The sequence below is a fragment of the Pseudophryne corroboree genome, chromosome 11 (assembly GCF_028390025.1).
Source record: "Pseudophryne corroboree isolate aPseCor3 chromosome 11, aPseCor3.hap2, whole genome shotgun sequence".
NCBI classification, from domain to species: Eukaryota; Metazoa; Chordata; class Amphibia; order Anura; family Myobatrachidae; genus Pseudophryne; species Pseudophryne corroboree.
In genome coordinates, this window is record NC_086454.1 from 63,505,915 (window position 1) to 63,532,462 (window position 26,548).

General features: G+C 34.7%; 32 non-coding genes across 32 annotated transcripts; all 32 read left to right on the plus strand.

Moving 5' to 3' along the window:
* The first annotated feature begins 132 nt into the window (after positions 1-132).
* On the plus strand, positions 133-214 carry TRNAS-GCU (transfer RNA serine (anticodon GCU)). Its single transcript has one exon. It is a non-coding gene; the product is annotated as a tRNA-Ser (tRNA).
* A 748-nt stretch (positions 215-962) lies between these two features.
* On the plus strand, positions 963-1,044 carry TRNAS-GCU (transfer RNA serine (anticodon GCU)). Its single transcript has one exon. It is a non-coding gene; the product is annotated as a tRNA-Ser (tRNA).
* A 767-nt stretch (positions 1,045-1,811) lies between these two features.
* On the plus strand, positions 1,812-1,893 carry TRNAS-GCU (transfer RNA serine (anticodon GCU)). Its single transcript has one exon. It is a non-coding gene; the product is annotated as a tRNA-Ser (tRNA).
* A 767-nt stretch (positions 1,894-2,660) lies between these two features.
* On the plus strand, positions 2,661-2,742 carry TRNAS-GCU (transfer RNA serine (anticodon GCU)). Its single transcript has one exon. It is a non-coding gene; the product is annotated as a tRNA-Ser (tRNA).
* Positions 2,743-3,505: 763 nt separating this feature from the next.
* Positions 3,506-3,587, plus strand: TRNAS-GCU (transfer RNA serine (anticodon GCU)). The gene has a single exon. It is a non-coding gene; the product is annotated as a tRNA-Ser (tRNA).
* A 743-nt stretch (positions 3,588-4,330) lies between these two features.
* Positions 4,331-4,412, plus strand: TRNAS-GCU (transfer RNA serine (anticodon GCU)). Its single transcript has one exon. It is a non-coding gene; the product is annotated as a tRNA-Ser (tRNA).
* Positions 4,413-5,161: 749 nt separating this feature from the next.
* TRNAS-GCU (transfer RNA serine (anticodon GCU)) lies at positions 5,162-5,243 on the plus strand. The gene has a single exon. It is a non-coding gene; the product is annotated as a tRNA-Ser (tRNA).
* A 773-nt stretch (positions 5,244-6,016) lies between these two features.
* On the plus strand, positions 6,017-6,098 carry TRNAS-GCU (transfer RNA serine (anticodon GCU)). Its single transcript has one exon. It is a non-coding gene; the product is annotated as a tRNA-Ser (tRNA).
* Positions 6,099-6,846: 748 nt separating this feature from the next.
* TRNAS-GCU (transfer RNA serine (anticodon GCU)) lies at positions 6,847-6,928 on the plus strand. Its single transcript has one exon. It is a non-coding gene; the product is annotated as a tRNA-Ser (tRNA).
* A 767-nt stretch (positions 6,929-7,695) lies between these two features.
* On the plus strand, positions 7,696-7,777 carry TRNAS-GCU (transfer RNA serine (anticodon GCU)). The gene has a single exon. It is a non-coding gene; the product is annotated as a tRNA-Ser (tRNA).
* Positions 7,778-8,549: 772 nt separating this feature from the next.
* On the plus strand, positions 8,550-8,631 carry TRNAS-GCU (transfer RNA serine (anticodon GCU)). The gene has a single exon. It is a non-coding gene; the product is annotated as a tRNA-Ser (tRNA).
* A 763-nt stretch (positions 8,632-9,394) lies between these two features.
* Positions 9,395-9,476, plus strand: TRNAS-GCU (transfer RNA serine (anticodon GCU)). Its single transcript has one exon. It is a non-coding gene; the product is annotated as a tRNA-Ser (tRNA).
* Positions 9,477-10,249: 773 nt separating this feature from the next.
* TRNAS-GCU (transfer RNA serine (anticodon GCU)) lies at positions 10,250-10,331 on the plus strand. Its single transcript has one exon. It is a non-coding gene; the product is annotated as a tRNA-Ser (tRNA).
* A 748-nt stretch (positions 10,332-11,079) lies between these two features.
* TRNAS-GCU (transfer RNA serine (anticodon GCU)) lies at positions 11,080-11,161 on the plus strand. Its single transcript has one exon. It is a non-coding gene; the product is annotated as a tRNA-Ser (tRNA).
* A 767-nt stretch (positions 11,162-11,928) lies between these two features.
* On the plus strand, positions 11,929-12,010 carry TRNAS-GCU (transfer RNA serine (anticodon GCU)). The gene has a single exon. It is a non-coding gene; the product is annotated as a tRNA-Ser (tRNA).
* A 767-nt stretch (positions 12,011-12,777) lies between these two features.
* TRNAS-GCU (transfer RNA serine (anticodon GCU)) lies at positions 12,778-12,859 on the plus strand. The gene has a single exon. It is a non-coding gene; the product is annotated as a tRNA-Ser (tRNA).
* Positions 12,860-13,622: 763 nt separating this feature from the next.
* Positions 13,623-13,704, plus strand: TRNAS-GCU (transfer RNA serine (anticodon GCU)). The gene has a single exon. It is a non-coding gene; the product is annotated as a tRNA-Ser (tRNA).
* Positions 13,705-14,472: 768 nt separating this feature from the next.
* TRNAS-GCU (transfer RNA serine (anticodon GCU)) lies at positions 14,473-14,554 on the plus strand. The gene has a single exon. It is a non-coding gene; the product is annotated as a tRNA-Ser (tRNA).
* A 763-nt stretch (positions 14,555-15,317) lies between these two features.
* Positions 15,318-15,399, plus strand: TRNAS-GCU (transfer RNA serine (anticodon GCU)). The gene has a single exon. It is a non-coding gene; the product is annotated as a tRNA-Ser (tRNA).
* A 773-nt stretch (positions 15,400-16,172) lies between these two features.
* On the plus strand, positions 16,173-16,254 carry TRNAS-GCU (transfer RNA serine (anticodon GCU)). Its single transcript has one exon. It is a non-coding gene; the product is annotated as a tRNA-Ser (tRNA).
* Positions 16,255-17,017: 763 nt separating this feature from the next.
* On the plus strand, positions 17,018-17,099 carry TRNAS-GCU (transfer RNA serine (anticodon GCU)). The gene has a single exon. It is a non-coding gene; the product is annotated as a tRNA-Ser (tRNA).
* Positions 17,100-17,872: 773 nt separating this feature from the next.
* On the plus strand, positions 17,873-17,954 carry TRNAS-GCU (transfer RNA serine (anticodon GCU)). Its single transcript has one exon. It is a non-coding gene; the product is annotated as a tRNA-Ser (tRNA).
* Positions 17,955-18,702: 748 nt separating this feature from the next.
* TRNAS-GCU (transfer RNA serine (anticodon GCU)) lies at positions 18,703-18,784 on the plus strand. Its single transcript has one exon. It is a non-coding gene; the product is annotated as a tRNA-Ser (tRNA).
* A 767-nt stretch (positions 18,785-19,551) lies between these two features.
* Positions 19,552-19,633, plus strand: TRNAS-GCU (transfer RNA serine (anticodon GCU)). The gene has a single exon. It is a non-coding gene; the product is annotated as a tRNA-Ser (tRNA).
* A 767-nt stretch (positions 19,634-20,400) lies between these two features.
* Positions 20,401-20,482, plus strand: TRNAS-GCU (transfer RNA serine (anticodon GCU)). Its single transcript has one exon. It is a non-coding gene; the product is annotated as a tRNA-Ser (tRNA).
* A 763-nt stretch (positions 20,483-21,245) lies between these two features.
* On the plus strand, positions 21,246-21,327 carry TRNAS-GCU (transfer RNA serine (anticodon GCU)). The gene has a single exon. It is a non-coding gene; the product is annotated as a tRNA-Ser (tRNA).
* A 767-nt stretch (positions 21,328-22,094) lies between these two features.
* TRNAS-GCU (transfer RNA serine (anticodon GCU)) lies at positions 22,095-22,176 on the plus strand. The gene has a single exon. It is a non-coding gene; the product is annotated as a tRNA-Ser (tRNA).
* A 763-nt stretch (positions 22,177-22,939) lies between these two features.
* On the plus strand, positions 22,940-23,021 carry TRNAS-GCU (transfer RNA serine (anticodon GCU)). The gene has a single exon. It is a non-coding gene; the product is annotated as a tRNA-Ser (tRNA).
* A 767-nt stretch (positions 23,022-23,788) lies between these two features.
* TRNAS-GCU (transfer RNA serine (anticodon GCU)) lies at positions 23,789-23,870 on the plus strand. Its single transcript has one exon. It is a non-coding gene; the product is annotated as a tRNA-Ser (tRNA).
* Positions 23,871-24,633: 763 nt separating this feature from the next.
* TRNAS-GCU (transfer RNA serine (anticodon GCU)) lies at positions 24,634-24,715 on the plus strand. Its single transcript has one exon. It is a non-coding gene; the product is annotated as a tRNA-Ser (tRNA).
* A 768-nt stretch (positions 24,716-25,483) lies between these two features.
* Positions 25,484-25,565, plus strand: TRNAS-GCU (transfer RNA serine (anticodon GCU)). Its single transcript has one exon. It is a non-coding gene; the product is annotated as a tRNA-Ser (tRNA).
* A 769-nt stretch (positions 25,566-26,334) lies between these two features.
* On the plus strand, positions 26,335-26,416 carry TRNAS-GCU (transfer RNA serine (anticodon GCU)). The gene has a single exon. It is a non-coding gene; the product is annotated as a tRNA-Ser (tRNA).
* The last annotated feature ends 132 nt before the right edge of the window (positions 26,417-26,548 follow it).

A 26,548-nucleotide genomic window follows, 5' to 3' on the forward strand; every position in this document is an offset into this window, starting at 1 on the left:
CAAGGATGGTTGAAAGTCGACTTGCTATCAAGCTCGTGATTGTGAAAATGACACAATCTACAAGAACATAAAGAATTGACTTTGAAGTATAACTAGTGGTGTTGGAAAGTTTGCCAGATTGCATACAAGTGAGACGAGGTGGCCGAGTCTTTAAGGCGATGGACTGCTAATCCATTGTGCTCTGCACGCATGGGTTCAAATCCCATCCTCGTCGTCACAATGCTTTTTAGGTAGAAGAGGCATTTTTACAAATACTGCTACTGACACACAAATGGCCAAAATAAACAAGTCAAATCAAGAAGTCTACTTTAAGATGGTAAACATGAGCAAGTGTCTTGATATTTGAACATGCAATGTCAATACTACTATCTAGAATTTATTTTGCAAATGCTTTATCCCCCATGATGGTGGATTAGCTCACAAGTATAGGTTAAAATGATTTATGTTTAGATAATTAAAGTCTATGACATTTCTTGGGCTTTGTTAAACTGATATTGGATGCAGTTAAATTTTTTTTACAGCAGAGCCCTTAATATAGGTTAAACCTTATTCCTGCATAATTTTCTTGTTTACATTACAGTGACAGCAAACTCTAAATGGTAATGTTTGTAATATTTGCTGAGATTTGAAATTACTGTAACTCATGTAACATAGTCTGTCACCTTATTAAAGACAAGCATAGAACACATTTAGTGAAAATTAATACATTACTTTTACAGAGAAGGTCATGTTATTGGCCAGAAGTATTAAAAATCATTTTTGTTTGTGAGGTGGGTGATGGTGGATTTGTTCACAAGTTTCGGTTAAAATTAAATAAATGTTCCTAAAGCCAAGGATGGTTGAAAGTCGACTTACTATCAAGCTCGTGATTGTGAAAATGACACAATCTACAAGAACATAAAGAATTGACTTTGAAGTATAAAAAGTGGTGTTGGAAAGTTTGCCAGATTGCATACCAGTGAGATGAGGTGGCCGAGTGGTTAAGGCGATGGTCTGCTAATCCATTGTGCTCTGCACGCATGTGTTCAAATCCCATACTCGTCATCACAATGCTCTTTCGGCAGAAGAGGCATTTTTACAAATACTGCATCATAAACCAGCAAGTGAAGCTGACACAAAAATGGCCAAAATAAACAAGTCAAATCAAGAAGTCTACTTTAAGATGGTAAACATGAGCAAGTGTCTTGATATTTGAACATGCATTGTCAATACTACTATCTTGAATTTGTTTGGCAAATGCTTTATTTCCCCATGATGGTGGATTAACTCACAAGTATAGGTTAAAATAATTTATGTTTAGATAATTAAAGTCTATGACATTTCTTGGGCTTTATTAAACTGATATGGGGTGCAGTTGAAATTTTTTACAGCAGAGCCCTTAATATAGGTTAAACCGTATTCCTGCATAATTTTCTTGTTTACATTACAGTGACAGCAAACTCTAAATGGTGATGTTTGTAATATTTGCAGAGATTTGAAATTACTGTAACTCATGTAACATAGTCTGTCACTTCATTAAAGACAAGCATAGAACACATTTAGTGAAAATTAATACATTACTTTTACAGAGAAGGTCATGGTATTGGCCAGAAGTATTAAAAATCATTTTTGTTTGTGAGGTGGATGATGGTGGATTTGTTCACAAGTATCGGTTAAAATTAAATAAATGTTCCTAAAGCCAAGGATGGTTGAAAGTCGACTTACTATCAAGCTCGTGATTGTGAAAATGACACAATCTACAAGAACATAAAGAATTGACTTTGAAGTATAACAAGTGGTGTTGGAAAGTTTGCCAGATTGCATACCAGTGAGACGAGGTGGCCGAGTGGTTAAGGTGATGGACTGCTAATCCATTGTTCTCTGCACGCATGGGTTCAAATCCCATCCTCGTCGTCACAATGCTCCTTCTGTAGAAGAGGCATTTTTACAAATACTGCATCATAAACCAGCAAGTGAAGCTGACACAAAAATGGCCAAAATAAACAAGTCAAATCAAGAAGTCTACTTTAAGATGATAAACATGAGCAAGTGTCTTGATATTTGAACATGCATTGTCAATACTACTATCTTGAATTTGTTTGGCAAATGCTTTATTTCCACATGATGGTGGATTAGCTCACAAGTATAGGTTAAAATAATTTATGTTTAGATAGTTAAAGTCTATGACATTTCTTGGGCTTTATTAAACTGATATGGGGTGCAGTTAAATTTTTTTACAGCAGAGCCCTTAATATAGGTTAAACCTTATTCCTGCATAATTTTCTTGTTTACATTACAGTGACAGCAAACTCTAAATGGTGATGTTTGTAATATTTGCAGAGATTTGAAATTACTGTAACTCATGTAACATAGTCTATCACTTCATTAAAGACAAGCATAGAACACATTTAGTGAAAATTAATACATTACTTTTACAGAGAAGGTCATGTTATTGGTCAGAAGTATTAAAAATCATTTTTGTTTGTGAGGTGGATGATGGTGGATTTGTTCACAAGTATCGGTTAAAATTAAATAAATGTTCCTAAAGCCAAGGATGGTTGAAAGTCGACTTACTATCAAGCTCGTGATTGTGAAAATGACACAATCTACAAGCACATAAAGAATTGACTTTAAAGAATAACAAGTGGTGTTGGAAATTTTGCCAGACTGCATACCAGTGAGACGAGGTGGCCGAGTGGTTAAGGCGATGGACTGCTAATCCATTGTGCTCTGCACGCATGGGTTCAAATCCTATCCTTGTCGTCACAATGCTCTTTAGGTAGAAGTGGCATTTTTACAAATACTGCTTCATAAACCAGCAAGTGAATCTGACACAAAAATGGCCAAAATAAACAAGTCAAATCAAGAAGTCTACTTTAAGATGGTAAACATGAGCAAGTGCCTTGATATTTGAACATGCAATGTCAATACTCTAGAATTTATTTTGCAAATGCTTTATCCCCCATGATGGTGGATTAGCTCACAAGTATAGGTTAAAATGATTTATGTTTAGATAATTTAAAGTCTATGACATTTCTTGGGCTTTGTTAAACTGATCTGGGATGCAGTTAAAACATTTTTACAGCAGAGCCCTTAATATAGGTTAAACCTTATTCCTGCATAATTTTCTTGTTTACATTACAGTGACAGCAAACTCTAAATGGTGATGTTTGTAATATTTGCAGAGATTTGAAATTACTGTAACTCATGTAACATAGTCTGTCACTTCCTTAAAGACAAGCATAGAACACATTTAGTGAAAATTAATACATTACTTTTCCAGAGAAGGTCATGTTATTGGCCAGAAATATTAAAAATCATTTTTGTTTGTGATGTGGGTAATGGTGGATTTGTTCACAAGTTTCGGTTAAAATTAAATAAATGTTCCTAAAGCCAAGGATGGTTGAAAGTCGACTTGCTATCAAGCTCGTGATTGTGAAAATGACACAATCTACAAGAACATAAAGAATTGACTTTGAAGTATAACTAGTGGTGTTGGAATGTTTGCCAGATTGCATACCAGTGAGACGAGGTGGCTGAGTGGTTAAGGCGATGGACTGCTAATCCATTGTGCTCTGCACGCATGGGTTCAAATCCCATCCTCGTCGTCACAATGCTTTTTAGGTAGAAGAGGCATTTTTACAAATACTGACACACAAATTGCCAAAATAAACAAGTCAAATCAAGAAGTCTACTTTAAGATGGTAAACATGAGCAAGTGTCTTGATATTTGAACATGCAATGTCAATACTACTATCTAGAATTTATTTTGCAAATGCTTTATCCCCCATGATGGTGGATTAGCTCACAAGTATAGGTTAAAATGATTTATGTTTAGATAATTTAAAGTCTATGACATTTCTTGGGCTTTTTTAAACTGATATGGGATGCAGTTAAAACATTTTTACAGCAGAGCCCTTAATATAGGTTAAACCTTATTCCTGCATAATTTTCTTGTTTACATTACAGTGACAGCAAACTCTAAATGGTGATGTTTGTAATATTTGCAGAGATTTGAAATTACTGTAACTCATGTAACATAGCCTGTCACTTCCTTAAAGACAAGCATAGAACACATTTAGTGAAAATTAATACATTACTTTTACAGAGAAGGTCATGTTATTGGCCAGAAGTATTAAAAATCATTTTTGTTTGTGAGGTGGGTGATGGTGGATTTGTTCACAAGTTTCGGTTAAAATTAAATAAATGTTCCTAAAGCCAAGGATGGTTGAAAGTCGACTTGCTATCAAGCTCGTGATTGTGAAAATGACACCATCTACAAGAACATAAAGAATTGACTTTGAAGTATAACTAGTGGTGTTGGAATGTTTGCCAGATTGCATACCAGTGAGACGAGGTGGCTGAGTGGTTAAGGTGATGGACTGCTAATCCATTGTGCTCTGCACGCATGTGTTCAAATCCCATCCTCGTCGTCACAATGCTTTTTAGGTAGAAGAGGCATTTTTACAAATACTGCTACTGACACACAAATTGCCAAAATAAACAAGTCAAATCAAGAAGTCTACTTTAAGATGGTAAACATGAGCAAGTGTCTTGATATTTGAACATGCAATGTCAATACTACTATCTAGAATTTATTTTGCAAATGCTTTATCCCCCATGATGGTGGATTAGCTCACAAGTATAGGTTAAAATGATTTATGTTTAGATAATTTAAAGTCTATGACATTTCTTGGGCTTTGTTAAACTGATATGGGATGCAGTTAAAACATTTTTACAGCAGAGCCCTTAATATAGGTTAAACCTTATTCCTGCATAATTTTCTTGTTTACATTACAGTGACAGCAAACTCGAAATGGTGATGTTTGTAATATTTGCAGAGATTTCAAATTACTGTAACTCATGAAACATAGTCTGTCACTTCATTAAAGACAAGCATAGAACACATTTAGTGAAAATTAATACATTACTTTTACAGAGAAGGTCATGTTATTGGCCAGAAGTATTAAAAATCATTTTTGTTTGTGAGGTGGATGATGGTGGATTTGTTCACAAGTATCGGTTAAAATTAAATAAATGTTCCTAAAGCCAAGGATGGTTGAAAGTCGACTTACTATCAAGCTCGTGATTGTGAAAATGACACAATCTACAAGAACATAAAGAATTGACTTTGAAGAATAACAAGTGGTGTTGGAAATTTTGCCAGACTGCATACCAGTGAGACGGGGTGGCTGAGTGGTTAAGGCGATAGACTGCTAATCCATTGTGCTCTGCATGCATGGGTTCAAATCCCATCCTTGTCGTCACAATACTCTTTAGGTAGAAGAGGCATTTTTACAAATACTGCTTCATAAACCAGCAAGTGAAGCTGACACAAAAATGGCCAAAATAAACAAGTCAAATCAAGAAGTCTACTTTAAGATGGTAAACATGCGCAAGTGTCTTGATATTTGAACATGCAATGTCAATACTACTATCTAGAATTTATTTTGCAAATGCTTTATCCCCCATGATGGTGGATTACTGTAGCTCACAAGTATAGGTTAAAATGATTTATGTTTAGATAATTTAAAGTCTATGACATTTCTTGGGCTTTGTTAAACTGATATGGGATGCAGTTAAAACATTTTTACAGCAGAGCCCTTAATATAGGTTAAACCTTATTCCTGCATAATTTTCTTGTTTACATTACAGTGACAGCAAACTCTAAATGGTGATGTTTGTAATATTTGCAGAGATTTGAAATTACTGTAACTCATGTAACATAGTCTGTCACTTCCTTAAAGACAAGCATAGAACACATTTAGTGAAAATTAATACATTACTTTTACAGAGAAGGTCATGTTATTGGCCAGAAGTATTAAAAATCATTTTTGTTTGTGAGGTGGGTGATGGTGGATTTGTTCAAAAGTTTCGGTTAAAATTAAATAAATGTTCCTAAAGCCAAGGATGGTTGAAAGTCGACTTGCTATCAAGCTCGTGATTGTGAAAATGACACAATCTACAAGAACATAAAGAATTGACTTTGAAGTATAACTAGTGGTGTTGGAAAGTTTGCCAGATAACATACAAGTGAGACGAGGTGGCCGAGTGGTTAAGGCGATGGACTGCTAATCCATTGTGCTCTGCACGCATGGGTTCAAATCCCATCCTCGTCGTCACAATGCTTTTTAGGTAGAAGAGGCATTTTTACAAATACTGCTACTGACACACAAATGGCCAAAATAAACAAGTCAAATCAAGAAGTCTACTTTAAGATGGTAAACATGAGCAAGTGTCTTGATATTTGAACATGCAATGTCAATACTACTATCTAGAATTTATTTTGCAAATGCTTTATCCCCCATGATGGTGGATTAGCTCACAAGTATAGGTTAAAATGATTTATGTTTAGATAATTAAAGTCTATGACATTTCTTGGGCTTTGTTAAACTGATATTGGATGCAGTTAAAATTTTTTTACAGCAGAGCCCTTAATATAGGTTAAACCTTATTCCTGCATAATTTTCTTGTTTACATTACAGTGACAGCAAACTCTAAATGGTAATGTTTGTAATATTTGCTGAGATTTGAAATTACTGTAACTCATGTAACATAGTCTGTCACCTTATTAAAGACAAGCATAGAACACATTTAGTGAAAATTAATACATTACTTTTACAGAGAAGGTCATGTTATTGGCCAGAAGTATTAAAAATCATTTTTGTTTGTGAGGTGGGTGATGGTGGATTTGTTCACAAGTTTCGGTTAAAATTAAATAAATGTTCCTAAAGCCAAGGATGGTTGAAAGTCGACTTGCTATCAAGCTCGTGATTGTGAAAATGACACAATCTACAAGAACATAAAGAATTGACTTTGAAGTATAACAAGTGGTGTTGGAAAGTTTGCCAGACTGCATACCAGTGAGATGAGGTGGCCGAGTGGTTAAGGCGATGGTCTGCTAATCCATTGTGCTCTGCACGCATGTGTTCAAATCCCATACTCGTCATCACAATGCTCTTTCGGCAGAAGAGGCATTTTTACAAATACTGCATCATAAACCAGCAAGTGAAGCTGACACAAAAATGGCCAAAATAAACAAGTCAAATCAAGAAGTCTACTTTAAGATGGTAAACATGAGCAAGTGTCTTGATATTTGAACATGCATTGTCAATACTACTATCTTGAATTTGTTTGGCAAATGCTTTATTTCCCCATGATGGTGGATTAACTCACAAGTATAGGTTAAAATAATTTATGTTTAGATAATTAAAGTCTATGACATTTCTTGGGCTTTATTAAACTGATATGGGGTGCAGTTGAAATTTTTTACAGCAGAGCCCTTAATATAGGTTAAACCTTATTCCTGCATAATTTTCTTGTTTACATTACAGTGACAGCAAACTCTAAATGGTGATGTTTGTAATATTTGCAGAGATTTGAAATTACTGTAACTCATGTAACATAGTCTGTCACTTCATTAAAGACAAGCATAGAACACATTTAGTGAAAATTAATACATTACTTTTACAGAGAAGGTCATGTTATTGGCCAGAAGTATTAAAAATCATTTTTGTTTGTGAGGTGGATGATGGTGGATTTATTCACAAGTATCGGTTAAAATTAAATAAATGTTCCTAAAGCCAAGGATGGTTGAAAGTCGACTTACTATCAAGCTCGTGATTGTGAAAATGACACAATCTACAAGAACATAAAGAATTGACTTTGAAGTATAACAAGTGGTGTTGGAAAGTTTGCCAGACTGCATACCAGTGAGACGAGGTGGCCGAGTGGTTAAGGCGATGGACTGCTAATCCATTGTGCTCTGCATGCATGGGTTCAAATCCCATCCTCGTCGTCACAATGCTCTTTAGGTAGAAAAGGCATTTTTACAAATACTTCTTCATAAACCAGCAAGTGAAGCTGACACAAAAATTGCCTAAATAAACAAGTCAAATCAAGAAGTCTACTTTAAGATGGTAAACATGAGCAAGTGTCTTGATATTTGAACATGCAATGTCAATACTACTATCTAGAATTTATTTTGCAAATGCTTTATTTCCTCATGATGGTGGATTAGCTCACAAGTATAGGTTAAAATAATTTATGTTTAGATAATTAAAGTCTATGACATTTCTTGGGCTTTGTTAAACTGATATGGGGTGCAGTTAAAAAAATTTACAGCAGATAAAAGCCCTTAATATAGGTTAAACCTTATTCCTGCATAATTTTCTTGTTTACATTACAGTGACAGCAAACTCGAAATGGTGATGTTTGTAATATTTGCAGAGATTTGAAATTACTGTAACTCATGTAACATAGTCTGTCACTTCATTAAAGACAAGCATAGAACACATTTAGTGAAAATTAATACATTACTTTTACAGAGAAGGTCATGTTATTGGCCAGAAGTATTAAAAATCATTTTTGTTTGTGAGGTGGATGATGGTGGATTTATTCACAAGTATCGGTTAAAATTAAATAAATGTTCCTAAAGCCAAGGATGGTTGAAAGTCGACTTACTATCAAGCTCGTGATTGTGAAAATGACACAATCTACAAGAACATAAAGAATTGACTTTGAAGTATAACAAGTGGTGTTGGAAAGTTTGCCAGACTGCATACCAGTGAGACGAGGTGACCGAGTGGTTAAGGCGATGGACTGCTAATCCATTGTGCTCTGCATGCATGGGTTCAAATCCCATCCTCGTCGTCACAATGCTCTTTAGGTAGAAAAGGCATTTTTACAAATACTGCTTCATAAACCAGCAAGTGAAGCTGACACACAAATTGCCTAAATAAACAAGTCAAATCAAGAAGTCTACTTTAAGATGGTAAACATGAGCAAGTGCCTTGATATTTGAACATGCAATGTCAATACTCTAGAATTTATTTTGCAAATGCTTTATCCCCCATGATGGTGGATTAGCTCACAAGTATAGGTTAAAATGATTTATGTTTAGATAATTTAAAGTCTATAACATTTCTTGGGCTTTGTTAAACTGATATGGGATGCAGTTAAAACATTTTTACAGCAGAGCCCTTAATATAGGTTAAACCTTATTCCTGCATAATTTTCTTGTTTACATTACAGTGACAGCAAACTCGAAATGGTGATGTTTGTAATATTTGCAGAGATTTCAAATTACTGTAACTCATGAAACATAGTCTGTCACTTCATTAAAGACAAGCATAGAACACATTTAGTGAAAATTAATACATTACTTTTACAGAGAAGGTCATGTTATTGGCCAGAAGTATTAAAAATCATTTTTGTTTGTGAGGTGGATGATGGTGGATTTGTTCACAAGTATCGGTTAAAATTAAATAAATGTTCCTAAAGCCAAGGATGGTTGAAAGTCGACTTACTATCAAGCTCGTGATTGTGAAAATGACACAATCTACAAGAACATAAAGAATTGACTTTGAAGAATAACAAGTGGTGTTGGAAATTTTGCCAGACTGCATACCAGTGAGACGGGGTGGCCGAGTGGTTAAGGCGATGGACTGCTAATCCATTGTGCTCTGCATGCATGGGTTCAAATCCCATCCTTGTCGTCACAATACTCTTTAGGTAGAAGAGGCATTTTTACAAATACTGCTTCATAAACCAGCAAGTGAAGCTGACACAAAAATGGCCAAAATAAACAAGTCAAATCAAGAAGTCTACTTTAAGATGGTAAACATGCGCAAGTGTCTTGATATTTGAACATGCAATGTCAATACTACTATCTAGAATTTATTTTGCAAATGCTTTATCCCCCATGATGGTGGATTACTGTAGCTAACAAGTATAGGTTAAAATGATTTATGTTTAGATAATTTAAAGTCTATGACATTTCTTGGGCTTTGTTAAACTGATATGGGATGCAGTTAAAACATTTTTACAGCAGAGCCCTTAATATAGGTTAAACCTTATTCCTGCATAATTTTCTTGTTTACATTACAGTGACAGCAAACTCTAAATGGTGATGTTTGTAATATTTGCAGAGATTTGAAATTACTGTAACTCATGTAACATAGTCTGTCACTTCCTTAAAGACAAGCATAGAACACATTTAGTGAAAATTAATACATTACTTTTACAGAGAAGGTCATGTTATTGGCCAGAAGTATTAAAAATCATTTTTGTTTGTGAGGTGGGTGATGGTGGATTTGTTCACAAGTTTCGGTTAAAATTAAATAAATGTTCCTAAAGCCAGGGATGGTTGAAAGTCGACTTGCTATCAAGCTCGTGATTGTGAAAATGACACAATCTACAAGAACATAAAGAATTGACTTTGAAGTATAACTAGTGGTGTTGGAAAGTTTGCCAGATTGCATACAAGTGAGACGAGGTGGCCGAGTGGTTAAGGCGATGGACTGCTAATCCATTGTGCTCTGCACGCATGGGTTCAAATCCCATCCTCGTCGTCACAATGCTTTTTAGGTAGAAGAGGCATTTTTACAAATACTGCTACTGACACACAAATTGCCAAAATAAATAAGTCAAATCAAGAAGTCTACTTTAAGATGGTAAACATGAGCAAGTGTCTTGATATTTGAACATGCAATGTCAATACTACTATCTAGAATTTATTTTGCAAATGCTTTATCCCCCATGATGGTGGATTAGCTCACAAGTATAGGTTAAAATGATTTATGTTTAGATAATTAAAGTCTATGACATTTCTTGGGCTTTGTTAAACTGATATTGGATGCAGTTAAATTTTTTTTACAGCAGAGCCCTTAATATAGGTTAAACCTTATTCCTGCATAATTTTCTTGTTTACATTACAGTGACAGCAAACTCTAAATGGTAATGTTTGTAATATTTGCTGAGATTTGAAATTACTGTAACTCATGTAACATAGTCTGTCACCTTATTAAAGACAAGCATAGAACACATTTAGTGAAAATTAATACATTACTTTTACAGAGAAGGTCATGTTATTGGCTAGAAGTATTAAAAATCATTTTTGTTTGTGAGGTGGGTGATGGTGGATTTGTTCACAAGTTTCGGTTAAAATTAAATAAATGTTCCTAAAGCCAAGGATGGTTGAAAGTCGACTTGCTATCAAGCTCGTGATTGTGAAAATGACACAATCTACAAGAACATAAAGAATTGACTTTGAAGTATAAAAAGTGGTGTTGGAAAGTTTGCCAGATTGCATACCAGTGAGATGAGGTGGCCGAGTGGTTAAGGCGATGGTCTGCTAATCCATTGTGCTCTGCACGCATGTGTTCAAATCCCATACTCGTCATCACAATGCTCTTTCGGCAGAAGAGGCGTTTTTACAAATACTGCATCATAAACCAGCAAGTGAAGCTGACACAAAAATGGCCAAAATAAACAAGTCAAATCAAGAAGTCTACTTTAAGATGGTAAACATGAGCAAGTGTCTTGATATTTGAACATGCATTGTCAATACTACTATCTTGAATTTGTTTGGCAAATGCTTTATTTCCCCATGATGGTGGATTAACTCACAAGTATAGGTTAAAATAATTTATGTTTAGATAATTAAAGTCTATGACATTTCTTGGGCTTTATTAAACTGATATGGGGTGCAGTTGAAATTTTTTACAGCAGAGCCCTTAATATAGGTTAAACCGTATTCCTGCATAATTTTCTTGTTTACATTACAGTGACAGCAAACTCTAAATGGTGATGTTTGTAATATTTGCAGAGATTTGAAATTACTGTAACTCATGTAACATAGTCTGTCACTTCATTAAAGACAAGCATAGAACACATTTAGTGAAAATTAATACATTACTTTTACAGAGAAGGTCATGGTATTGGCCAGAAGTATTAAAAATCATTTTTGTTTGTGAGGTGGATGATGGTGGATTTGTTCACAAGTATCAGTTAAAATTAAATAAATGTTCCTAAAGCCAAGGATGGTTGAAAGTCGACTTACTATCAAGCTCGTGATTGTGAAAATGACACAATCTACAAGAACATAAAGAATTGACTTTGAAGTATAACAAGTGGTGTTGGAAAGTTTGCCAGATTGCATACCAGTGAGACGAGGTGGCCGAGTGGTTAAGGTGATGGACTGCTAATCCATTGTTCTCTGCACGCATGGGTTCAAATCCCATCCTCGTCGTCACAATGCTCCTTCTGTAGAAGAGGCATTTTTACAAATACTGCATCATAAACCAGCAAGTGAAGCTGACACAAAAATTGCCAAAATAAACAAGTCAAATCAAGAAGTCTACTTTAAGATGATAAACATGAGCAAGTGTCTTGATATTTGAACATGCATTGTCAATACTACTATCTTGAATTTGTTTGGCAAATGCTTTATTTCCACATGATGGTGGATTAGCTCACAAGTATAGGTTAAAATAATTTATGTTTAGATAGTTAAAGTCTATGACATTTCTTGGGCTTTATTAAACTGATATGGGGTGCAGTTAAATTTTTTTACAGCAGAGCCCTTAATATAGGTTAAACCTTATTCCTGCATAATTTTCTTGTTTACATTACAGTGACAGCAAACTCTAAATGGTGATGTTTGTAATATTTGCAGAGATTTGAAATTACTGTAACTCATGTAACATAGTCTGTCACTTCATTAAAGACAAGCATAGAACACATTTAGTGAAAATTAATACATTACTTTTACAGAGAAGGTCATGTTATTGGTCAGAAGTATTAAAAATCATTTTTGTTTGTGAGGTGGATGATGGTGGATTTGTTCACAAGTATCGGTTAAAATTAAATAAATGTTCCTAAAGCCAAGGATGGTTGAAAGTCGACTTACTATCAAGCTCGTGATTGTGAAAATGACACAATCTACAAGCACATAAAGAATTGACTTTAAAGAATAACAAGTGGTGTTGGAAATTTTGCCAGACTGCATACCAGTGAGACGAGGTGGCCGAGTGGTTAAGGCGATGGACTGCTAATCCATTGTGCTCTGCACGCATGGGTTCAAATCCCATCCTTGTCGACACAATGCTCTTTAGGTAGAAGTGGCATTTTTACAAATACTGCTTCATAAACCAGCAAGTGAATCTGACACAAAAATGGCCAAAATAAACAAGTCAAATCAAGAAGTCTACTTTAAGATGGTAAACATGAGCAAGTGCCTTGATATTTGAACATGCAATGTCAATACTCTAGAATTTATTTTGCAAATGCTTTATCCCCCATGATGGTGGATTAGCTCACAAGTATAGGTTAAAATGATTTATGTTTAGATAATTTAAAGTCTATAACATTTCTTGGGCTTTGTTAAACTGATATGGGATGCAGTTAAAACATTTTTACAGCAGAGCCCTTAATAAAGGTTAAACCTTATTCCTGCATAATTTTCTTGTTTACATTACAGTGACAGCAAACTCTAAATGGTAATGTTTGTAATATTTGCTGAGATTTGAAATTACTGTAACTCATGTAACATAGTCTGTCACCTTATTAAAGACAAGCATAGAACACATTTAGTGAAAATTAATACATTACTTTTACAGAGAAGGTCATGTTATTGGCCAGAAGTATTAAAAATCATTTTTGTTTGTGAGGTGGGTGATGGTGGATTTGTTCACAAGTTTCGGTTAAAATTAAATAAATGTTCCTAAAGCCAAGGATGGTTGAAAGTCGACTTGCTATCAAGCTCGTGATTGTGAAAATGACACAATCTACAAGAACATAAAGAATTGACTTTGAAGTATAAAAAGTGGTGTTGGAAAGTTTGCCAGATTGCATACCAGTGAGATGAGGTGGCCGAGTGGTTAAGGCGATGGTCTGCTAATCCATTGTTCTCTGCACGCATGTGTTCAAATCCCATACTCGTCATCACAATGCTCTTTCGGCAGAAGAGGCATTTTTACAAATACTGCATCATAAACCAGCAAGTGAAGCTGACACAAAAATGGCCAAAATAAACAAGTCAAATCAAGAAGTCTACTTTAAGATGGTAAACATGAGCAAGTGTCTTGATATTTGAACATGCATTGTCAATACTACTATCTTGAATTTGTTTGGCAAATGCTTTATTTCCCCATGATGGTGGATTAACTCACAAGTATAGGTTAAAATAATTTATGTTTAGATAATTAAAGTCTATGACATTTCTTGGGCTTTATTAAACTGATATGGGGTGCAGTTGAAATTTTTTTACAGCAGAGCCCTTAATATAGGTTAAACCGTATTCCTGCATAATTTTCTTGTTTACATTACAGTGACAGCAAACTCTAAATGGTGATGTTTGTAATATTTGCAGAGATTTGAAATTACTGTAACTCATGTAACATAGTCTGTCACTTCATTAAAGACAAGCATAGAACACATTTAGTGAAAATTAATACATTACTTTTACAGAGAAGGTCATGTTATTGGCCAGAAGTATTAAAAATCATTTTTGTTTGTGAGGTGGATGATGGTGGATTTATTCACAAGTATCGGTTAAAATTAAATAAATGTTCCTAAAGCCAAGGATGGTTGAAAGTCGACTTACTATCAAGCTCGTGATTGTGAAAATGACACAATCTACAAGAACATAAAGAATTGACTTTGAAGTATAACAAGTGGTGTTGGAAAGTTTGCCAGACTGCATACCAGTGAGACGAGGTGGCCGAGTGGTTAAGGCGATGGACTGCTAATCCATTGTGCTCTGCATGCATGGGTTCAAATCCCATCCTCGTCGTCACAATGCTCTTTAGGTAGAAAAGGCATTTTTACAAATACTGCTTCATAAACCAGCAAGTGAAGCTGACACAAAAATTGCCTAAATAAACAAGTCAAATCAAGAAGTCTACTTTAAGATGGTAAACATGAGCAAGTGCCTTGATATTTGAACATGCAATGTCAATACTCTAGAATTTATTTTGCAAATGCTTTATCCCCCATGATGGTGGATTAGCTCACAAGTATAGGTTAAAATGATTTATGTTTAGATAATTTAAAGTCTATAACATTTCTTGGGCTTTGTTAAACTGATATGGGATGCAGTTAAAACATTTTTACAGCAGAGCCCTTAATATAGGTTAAACCTTATTCCTGCATAATTTTCTTGTTTACATTACAGTGACAGCAAACTCGAAATGGTGATGTTTGTAATATTTGCAGAGATTTCAAATTACTGTAACTCATGAAACATAGTCTGTCACTTCATTAAAGACAAGCATAGAACACATTTAGTGAAAATTAATACATTACTTTTACAGAGAAGGTCATGTTATTGGCCAGAAGTATTAAAAATCATTTTTGTTTGTGAGGTGGATGATGGTGGATTTGTTCACAAGTATCGGTTAAAATTAAATAAATGTTCCTAAAGCCAAGGATGGTTGAAAGTCGACTTACTATCAAGCTCGTGATTGTGAAAATGACACAATCTACAAGAACATAAAGAATTGACTTTGAAGAATAACAAGTGGTGTTGGAAATTTTGCCAGACTGCATACCAGTGAGACGGGGTGGCCGAGTGGTTAAGGCGATGGACTGCTAATCCATTGTGCTCTGCATGCATGGGTTCAAATCCCATCCTTGTCGTCACAATACTCTTTAGGTAGAAGAGGCATTTTTACAAATACTGCTTCATAAACCAGCAAGTGAAGCTGACACAAAAATGGCCAAAATAAACAAGTCAAATCAAGAAGTCTACTTTAAGATGGTAAACATGCGCAAGTGTCTTGATATTTGAACATGCAATGTCAATACTACTATCTAGAATTTATTTTGCAAATGCTTTATCCCCCATGATGGTGGATTACTGTAGCTAACAAGTATAGGTTAAAATGATTTATGTTTAGATAATTTAAAGTCTATGACATTTCTTGGGCTTTGTTAAACTGATATGGGATGCAGTTAAAACATTTTTACAGCAGAGCCCTTAATATAGGTTAAACCTTATTCCTGCATAATTTTCTTGTTTACATTACAGTGACAGCAAACTCTAAATGGTGATGTTTGTAATATTTGCAGAGATTTGAAATTACTGTAACTTATGTAACATAGTCTGTCACTTCCTTAAAGACAAGCATAGAACACATTTAGTGAAAATTAATACATTACTTTTACAGAGAAGGTCATGTTATTGGCCAGAAGTATTAAAAATCATTTTTGTTTGTGAGGTGGATGATGGTGGATTTATTCACAAGTATCGGTTAAAATTAAATAAATGTTCCTAAAGCCAAGGATGGTTGAAAGTCGACTTACTATCAAGCTCGTGATTGTGAAAATGACACAATCTACAAGAACATAAAGAATTGACTTTGAAGTATAACAAGTGGTGTTGGAAAGTTTGCCAGACTGCATACCAGTGAGACGAGGTGGCCGAGTGGTTAAGGCGATGGACTGCTAATCCATTGTGCTCTGCATGCATGGGTTCAAATCCCATCCTCGTCGTCACAATGCTCTTTAGGTAGAAAAGGCATTTTTACAAATACTGCTTCATAAACCAGCAAGTGAAGCTGACACAAAAATTGCCTAAATAAACAAGTCAAATCAAGAAGTCTACTTTAAGATGGTAAACATGAGCAAGTGCCTTGATATTTGAACATGCAATGTCAATACTCTAGAATTAATTTTGCAAATGCTTTATCCCCCATGATGGTGGATTAGCTCACAAGTATAGGTTAAAATGATTTATGTTTAGATAATTTAAAGTCTATAACATTTCTTGGGCTTTGTTAAACTGATATGGGATGCAGTTAAAACATTTTTACAGCAGAGCCCTTAATATAGGTTAAACCTTATTCCTGCATAATTTTCTTGTTTACATTACAGTGACAGCAAACTCGAAATGGTGATGTTTGTAATATTTGCAGAGATTTCAAATTACTGTAACTCATGAAACATAGTCTGTCACTTCATTAAAGACAAGCATAGAACACATTTAGTGAAAATTAATACATTACTTTTACAGAGAAGGTCATGTTATTGGCCAGAAGTATTAAAAATCATTTTTGTTTGTGAGGTGGATGATGGTGGATTTGTTCACAAGTATCGGTTAAAATTAAATAAATGTTCCTAAAGCCAAGGATGGTTGAAAGTCGACTTACTATCAAGCTCGTGATTGTGAAAATGACACAATCTACAAGAACATAAAGAATTGACTTTGAAGAATAACAAGTGGTGTTGGAAATTTTGCCAGACTGCATACCAGTGAGACGGGGTGGCCGAGTGGTTAAGGCGATGGACTGCTAATCCATTGTGCTCTGCATGCATGGGTTCAAATCCCATCCTTGTCGTCACAATACTCTTTAGGTAGAAGAGGCATTTTTACAAATACTGCTTCATAAACCAGCAAGTGAAGCTGACACAAAAATGGCCAAAATAAACAAGTCAAATCAAGAAGTCTACTTTAAGATGGTAAACATGCGCAAGTGTCTTGATATTTGAACATGCAATGTCAATACTACTATCTAGAATTTATTTTGCAAATGCTTTATCCCCCATGATGGTGGATTACTGTAGCTAACAAGTATAGGTTAAAATGATTTATGTTTAGATAATTTAAAGTCTATGACATTTCTTGGGCTTTGTTAAACTGATATGGGATGCAGTTAAAACATTTTTACAGCAGAGCCCTTAATATAGGTTAAACCTTATTCCTGCATAATTTTCTTGTTTACATTACAGTGACAGCAAACTCTAAATGGTGATGTTTGTAATATTTGCAGAGATTTGAAATTACTGTAACTCATGTAACATAGTCTGTCACTTCCTTAAAGACAAGCATAGAACACATTTAGTGAAAATTAATACATTACTTTTACAGAGAAGGTCATGTTATTGGCCAGAAGTATTAAAAATCATTTTTGTTTGTGAGGTGGGTGATGGTGGATTTGTTCACAAGTTTCGGTTAAAATTAAATAAATGTTCCTAAAGCCAAGGATGGTTGAAAGTCGACTTGCTATCAAGCTCGTGATTGTGAAAATGACACAATCTACAAGAACATAAAGAATTGACTTTGAAGTATAACTAGTGGTGTTGGAAAGTTTGCCAGATTGCATACAAGTGAGACGAGGTGGCCGAGTGGTTAAGGCGATGGACTGCTAATCCATTGTTCTCTGCACGCATGGGTTCAAATCCCATCCTCGTCGTCACAATGCTTTTTAGGTAGAAGAGGCATTTTTACAAATACTGCTACTGACACACAAATTGCCAAAATAAATAAGTCAAATCAAGAAGTCTACTTTAAGATGGTAAACATGAGCAAGTGTCTTGATATTTGAACATGCAATGTCAATACTACTATCTAGAATTTATTTTGCAAATGCTTTATCCCCCATGATGGTGGATTAGCTCACAAGTATAGGTTAAAATGATTTATGTTTAGATAATTAAAGTCTATGACATTTCTTGGGCTTTGTTAAACTGATATTGGATGCAGTTAATTTTTTTTTACAGCAGAGCCCTTAATATAGGTTAAACCTTATTCCTGCATAATTTTCTTGTTTACATTACAGTGACAGCAAACTCTAAATGGTAATGTTTGTAATATTTGCTGAGATTTGAAATTACTGTAACTCATGTAACATAGTCTGTCACCTTATTAAAGACAAGCATAGAACACATTTAGTGAAAATTAATACATTACTTTTACAGAGAAGGTCATGTTATTGGCCAGAAGTATTAAAAATCATTTTTGTTTGTGAGGTGGGTGATGGTGGATTTGTTCACAAGTTTCGGTTAAAATTAAATAAATGTTCCTAAAGCCAAGGATGGTTGAAAGTCGACTTGCTATCAAGCTCGTGATTGTGAAAATGACACAATCTACAAGAACATAAAGAATTGACTTTGAAGTATAAAAAGTGGTGTTGGAAAGTTTGCCAGATTGCATACCAGTGAGATGAGGTGGCCGAGTGGTTAAGGCGATGGTCTGCTAATCCATTGTGCTCTGCACGCATGTGTTCAAATCCCATACTCGTCATCACAATGCTCTTTCGGCAGAAGAGGCATTTTTACAAATACTGCATCATAAACCAGCAAGTGAAGCTGACACAAAAATGGCCAAAATAAACAAGTCAAATCAAGAAGTCTACTTTAAGATGGTAAACATGAGCAAGTGTCTTGATATTTGAACATGCATTGTCAATACTACTATCTTGAATTTGTTTGGCAAATGCTTTATTTCCCCATGATGGTGGATTAACTCACAAGTATAGGTTAAAATAATTTATGTTTAGATAATTAAAGTCTATGACATTTCTTGGGCTTTATTAAACTGATATGGGGTGCAGTTGAAATTTTTTACAGCAGAGCCCTTAATATAGGTTAAACCGTATTCCTGCATAATTTTCTTGTTTACATTACAGTGACAGCAAACTCTAAATGGTGATGTTTGTAATATTTGCAGAGATTTGAAATTACTGTAACTCATGTAACATAGTCTGTCACTTCATTAAAGACAAGCATAGAACACATTTAGTGAAAATTAATACATTACTTTTACAGAGAAGGTCATGGTATTGGCCAGAAGTATTAAAAATCATTTTTGTTTGTGAGGTGGATGATGGTGGATTTGTTCACAAGTATCGGTTAAAATTAAATAAATGTTCCTAAAGCCAAGGATGGTTGAAAGTCGACTTACTATCAAGCTCGTGATTGTGAAAATGACACAATCTACAAGAACATAAAGAATTGACTTTGAAGTATAACAAGTGGTGTTGGAAAGTTTGCCAGATTGCATACCAGTGAGACGAGGTGGCCGAGTGGTTAAGGTGATGGACTGCTAATCCATTGTTCTCTGCACGCATGGGTTCAAATCCCATCCTCGTCGTCACAATGCTCCTTCTGTAGAAGAGGCATTTTTACAAATACTGCATCATAAACCAGCAAGTGAAGCTGACACAAAAATTGCCAAAATAAACAAGTCAAATCAAGAAGTCTACTTTAAGATGATAAACATGAGCAAGTGTCTTGATATTTGAACATGCATTGTCAATACTACTATCTTGAATTTGTTTGGCAAATGCTTTATTTCCACATGATGGTGGATTAGCTCACAAGTATAGGTTAAAATAATTTATGTTTAGATAGTTAAAGTCTATGACATTTCTTGGGCTTTATTAAACTGATATGGGGTGCAGTTAAATTTTTTTACAGCAGAGCCCTTAATATAGGTTAAACCTTATTCCTGCATAATTTTCTTGTTTACATTACAGTGACAGCAAACTCTAAATGGTGATGTTTGTAATATTTGCAGAGATTTGAAATTACTGTAACTCATGTAACATAGTCTGTCACTTCATTAAAGACAAGCATAGAACACATTTAGTGAAAATTAATACATTACTTTTACAGAGAAGGTCATGTTATTGGTCAGAAGTATTAAAAATCATTTTTGTTTGTGAGGTGGATGATGGTGGATTTGTTCACAAGTATCGGTTAAAATTAAATAAATGTTCCTAAAGCCAAGGATGGTTGAAAGTCGACTTACTATCAAGCTCGTGATTGTGAAAATGACACAATCTACAAGCACATAAAGAATTGACTTTAAAGAATAACAAGTGGTGTTGGAAATTTTGCCAGACTGCATACCAGTGAGACGAGGTGGCCGAGTGGTTAAGGCGATGGACTGCTAATCCATTGTGCTCTGCACGCATGGGTTCAAATCCCATCCTTGTCGACACAATGCTCTTTAGGTAGAAGTGGCATTTTTACAAATACTGCTTCATAAACCAGCAAGTGAATCTGACACAAAAATGGCCAAAATAAACAAGTCAAATCAAGAAGTCTACTTTAAGATGGTAAACATGAGCAAGTGCCTTGATATTTGAACATGCAATGTCAATACTCTAGAATTTATTTTGCAAATGCTTTATCCCCCATGATGGTGGATTAGCTCACAAGTATAGGTTAAAATGATTTATGTTTAGATAATTTAAAGTCTATAACATTTCTTGGGCTTTGTTAAACTGATATGGGATGCAGTTAAAACATTTTTACAGCAGAGCCCTTAATAAAGGTTAAACCTTATTCCTGCATAATTTTCTTGTTTACATTACAGTGACAGCAAACTCTAAATGGTAATGTTTGTAATATTTGCTGAGATTTGAAATTACTGTAACTCATGTAACATAGTCTGTCACCTTATTAAAGACAAGCATAGAACACATTTAGTGAAAATTAATACATTACTTTTACAGAGAAGGTCATGTTATTGGCCAGAAGTATTAAAAATCATTTTTGTTTGTGAGGTGGGTGATGGTGGATTTGTTCACAAGTTTCGGTTAAAATTAAATAAATGTTCCTAAAGCCAAGGATGGTTGAAAGTCGACTTGCTATCAAGCTCGTGATTGTGAAAATGACACAATCTACAAGAACATAAAGAATTGACTTTGAAGTATAAAAAGTGGTGTTGGAAAGTTTGCCAGATTGCATACCAGTGAGATGAGGTGGCCGAGTGGTTAAGGCGATGGTCTGCTAATCCATTGTGCTCTGCACGCATGTGTTCAAATCCCATACTCGTCATCACAATGCTCTTTCGGCAGAAGAGGCATTTTTACAAATACTGCATCATAAACCAGCAAGTGAAGCTGACACAAAAATGGCCAAAATAAACAAGTCAAATCAAGAAGTCTACTTTAAGATGATAAACATGAGCAAGTGTCTTGATATTTGAACATGCATTGTCAATACTACTATCTTGAATTTGTTTGGCAAATGCTTTATTTCCACATGATGGTGGATTAGCTCACAAGTATAGGTTAAAATAATTTATGTTTAGATAGTTAAAGTCTATGACATTTCTTGGGCTTTATTAAACTGATATGGGGTGCAGTTAAATTTTTTTACAGCAGAGCCCTTAATATAGGTTAAACCTTATTCCTGCATAATTTTCTTGTTTACATTACAGTGACAGCAAACTCTAAATGGTGATGTTTGTAATATTTGCAGAGATTTGAAATTACTGTAACTCATGTAACATAGTCTGTCACTTCATTAAAGACAAGCATAGAACACATTTAGTGAAAATTAATACATTACTTTTACAGAGAAGGTCATGTTATTGGTCAGAAGTATTAAAAATCATTTTTGTTTGTGAGGTGGATGATGGTGGATTTGTTCACAAGTATCGGTTAAAATTAAATAAATGTTCCTAAAGCCAAGGATGGTTGAAAGTCGACTTACTATCAAGCTCGTGATTGTGAAAATGACACAATCTACAAGCACATAAAGAATTGACTTTAAAGAATAACAAGTGGTGTTGGAAATTTTGCCAGACTGCATACCAGTGAGACGAGGTGGCCGAGTGGTTAAGGCGATGGACTGCTAATCCATTGTGCTCTGCACGCATGGGTTCAAATCCCATCCTTGTCGACACAATGCTCTTTAGGTAGAAGTGGCATTTTTACAAATACTGCTTCATAAACCAGCAAGTGAATCTGACACAAAAATGGCCAAAATAAACAAGTCAAATCAAGAAGTCTACTTTAAGATGGTAAACATGAGCAAGTGCCTTGATATTTGAACATGCAATGTCAATACTCTAGAATTTATTTTGCAAATGCTTTATCCCCCATGATGGTGGATTAGCTCACAAGTATAGGTTAAAATGATTTATGTTTAGATAATTTAAAGTCTATAACATTTCTTGGGCTTTGTTAAACTGATATGGGATGCAGTTAAAACATTTTTACAGCAGAGCCCTTAATAAAGGTTAAACCTTATTCCTGCATAATTTTCTTGTTTACATTACAGTGACAGCAAACTCTAAATGGTAATGTTTGTAATATTTGCTGAGATTTGAAATTACTGTAACTCATGTAACATAGTCTGTCACCTTATTAAAGACAAGCATAGAACACATTTAGTGAAAATTAATACATTACTTTTACAGAGAAGGTCATGTTATTGGCCAGAAGTATTAAAAATCATTTTTGTTTGTGAGGTGGGTGATGGTGGATTTGTTCACAAGTTTCGGTTAAAATTAAATAAATGTTCCTAAAGCCAAGGATGGTTGAAAGTCGACTTGCTATCAAGCTCGTGATTGTGAAAATGACACAATCTACAAGAACATAAAGAATTGACTTTGAAGTATAAAAAGTGGTGTTGGAAAGTTTGCCAGATTGCATACCAGTGAGATGAGGTGGCCGAGTGGTTAAGGCGATGGTCTGCTAATCCATTGTGCTCTGCACGCATGTGTTCAAATCCCATACTCGTCATCACAATGCTCTTTCGGCAGAAGAGGCATTTTTACAAATACTGCATCATAAACCAGCAAGTGAAGCTGACACAAAAATGGCCAAAATAAACAAGTCAAATCAAGAAGTCTACTTTAAGATGATAAACATGAGCAAGTGTCTTGATATTTGAACATGCATTGTCAATACTACTATCTTGAATTTGTTTGGCAAATGCTTTATTTCCACATGATGGTGGATTAGCTCACAAGTATAGGTTAAAATAATTTATGTTTAGATAGTTAAAGTCTATGACATTTCTTGGGCTTTATTAAACTGATATGGGGTGCAGTTAAATTTTTTTACAGCAGAGCCCTTAATATAGGTTAAACCTTATTCCTGCATAATTTTCTTGTTTACATTACAGTGACAGCAAACTCTAAATGGTGATGTTTGTAATATTTGCAGAGATTTGAAATTACTGTAACTCATGTAACATAGTCTGTCACTTCATTAAAGACAAGCATAGAACACATTTAGTGAAAATTAATACATTACTTTTACAGAGAAGGTCATGTTATTGGTCAGAAGTATTAAAAATCATTTTTGTTTGTGAGGTGGATGATGGTGGATTTGTTCACAAGTATCGGTTAAAATTAAATAAATGTTCCTAAAGCCAAGGATGGTTGAAAGTCGACTTACTATCAAGCTCGTGATTGTGAAAATGACACAATCTACAAGCACATAAAGAATTGACTTTAAAGAATAACAAGTGGTGTTGGAAATTTTGCCAGACTGCATACCAGTGAGACGAGGTGGCCGAGTGGTTAAGGCGATGGACTGCTAATCCATTGTGCTCTGCACGCATGGGTTCAAATCCCATCCTTGTCGACACAATGCTCTTTAGGTAGAAGTGGCATTTTTACAAATACTGCTTCATAAACCAGCAAGTGAATCTGACACAAAAATGGCCAAAATAAACAAGTCAAATCAAGAAGTCTACTTTAAGATGGTAAACATGAGCAAGTGCCTTGATATTTGAACATGCAATGTCAATACTCTAGAATTTATTTTGCAAATGCTTTATCCCCCATGATGGTGGATTAGCTCACAAGTATAGGTTAAAATGATTTATGTTTAGATAATTTAAAGTCTATAACATTTCTTGGGCTTTGTTAAACTGATATGGGATGCAGTTAAAACATTTTTACAGCAGAGCCCTTAATAAAGGTTAAACCTTATTCCTGCATAATTTTCTTGTTTACATTACAGTGACAGCAAACTCTAAATGGTAATGTTTGTAATATTTGCTGAGATTTGAAATTACTGTAACTCATGTAACATAGTCTGTCACCTTATTAAAGACAAGCATAGAACACATTTAGTGAAAATTAATACATTACTTTTACAGAGAAGGTCATGTTATTGGCCAGAAGTATTAAAAATCATTTTTGTTTGTGAGGTGGGTGATGGTGGATTTGTTCACAAGTTTCGGTTAAAATTAAATAAATGTTCCTAAAGCCAAGGATGGTTGAAAGTCGACTTGCTATCAAGCTCGTGATTGTGAAAATGACACAATCTACAAGAACATAAAGAATTGACTTTGAAGTATAAAAAGTGGTGTTGGAAAGTTTGCCAGATTGCATACCAGTGAGATGAGGTGGCCGAGTGGTTAAGGCGATGGTCTGCTAATCCATTGTGCTCTGCACGCATGTGTTCAAATCCCATACTCGTCATCACAATGCTCTTTCGGCAGAAGAGGCATTTTTACAAATACTGCATCATAAACCAGCAAGTGAAGCTGACACAAAAATGGCCAAAATAAACAAGTCAAATCAAGAAGTCTACTTTAAGATGGTAAACATGAGCAAGTGTCTTGATATTTGAACATGCATTGTCAATACTACTATCTTGAATTTGTTTGGCAAATGCTTTATTTCCCCATGATGGTGGATTAACTCACAAGTATAGGTTAAAATAATTTATGTTTAGATAATTAAAGTCTATGACATTTCTTGGGCTTTATTAAACTGATATGGGGTGCAGTTGAAATTTTTTTACAGCAGAGCCCTTAATATAGGTTAAACCGTATTCCTGCATAATTTTCTTGTTTACATTACAGTGACAGCAAACTCTAAATGGTGATGTTTGTAATATTTGCAGAGATTTGAAATTACTGTAACTCATGTAACATAGTCTGTCACTTCATTAAAGACAAGCATAGAACACATTTAGTGAAAATTAATACATTACTTTTACAGAGAAGGTCATGTTATTGGCCAGAAGTATTAAAAATCATTTTTGTTTGTGAGGTGGATGATGGTGGATTTGTTCACAAGTATCGGTTAAAATTAAATAAATGTTCCTAAAGCCAAGGATGGTTGAAAGTCGACTTACTATCAAGCTCGTGATTGTGAAAATGACACAATCTACAAGAACATAAAGAATTGACTTTGAAGTATAACAAGTGGTGTTGGAAAGTTTGCCAGATTGCATACCAGTGAGACGAGGTGGCCGAGTGGTTAAGGTGATGGACTGCTAATCCATTGTTCTCTGCACGCATGGGTTCAAATCCCATCCTCGTCGTCACAATGCTCTTTCTGTAGAAGAGGCATTTTTACAAATACTGCATCATAAACCAGCAAGTGAAGCTGACACAAAAATGGCCAAAATTTACAAGTCAAATCAAGAAGTCTACTTTAAGATGATAAACATGAGCAAGTGTCTTGATATTTGAACATGCATTGTCAATACTACTATCTTGAATTTGTTTGGCAAATGCTTTATTTCCACATGATGGTGGATTAGCTCACAAGTATAGGTTAAAATGATTTATGTTTAGATAATTTAAAGTCTATGACATTTCTTGGGCTTTGTTAAACTGATCTGGGATGCAGTTAAAACATTTTTACAGCAGAGCCCTTAATATAGGTTAAACCTTATTCCTGCATAATTTTCTTGTTTACATTACAGTGACAGCAAACTCTAAATGGTGATGTTTGTAATATTTGCAGAGATTTGAAATTACTGTAACTCATGTAACATAGTCTGTCACTTCCTTAAAGACAAGCATAGAACACATTTAGTGAAAATTAATACATTACTTTTCCAGAGAAGGTCATGTTATTGGCCAGAAATATTAAAAATCATTTTTGTTTGTGATGTGGGTAATGGTGGATTTGTTCACAAGTTTCGGTTAAAATTAAATAAATGTTCCTAAAGCCAAGGATGGTTGAAAGTCGACTTGCTATCAAGCTCGTGATTGTGAAAATGACACAATCTACAAGAACATAAAGAATTGACTTTGAAGTATAACTAGTGGTGTTGGAATGTTTGCCAGATTGCATACCAGTGAGACGAGGTGGCTGAGTGGTTAAGGCGATGGACTGCTAATCCATTGTGCTCTGCACGCATGGGTTCAAATCCCATCCTCGTCGTCACAATGCTTTTTAGGTAGAAGAGGCATTTTTACAAATACTGCTACTGACACACAAATTGCCAAAATAAACAAGTCAAATCAAGAAGTCTACTTTAAGATGGTAAACATGAGCAAGTGTCTTGATATTTGA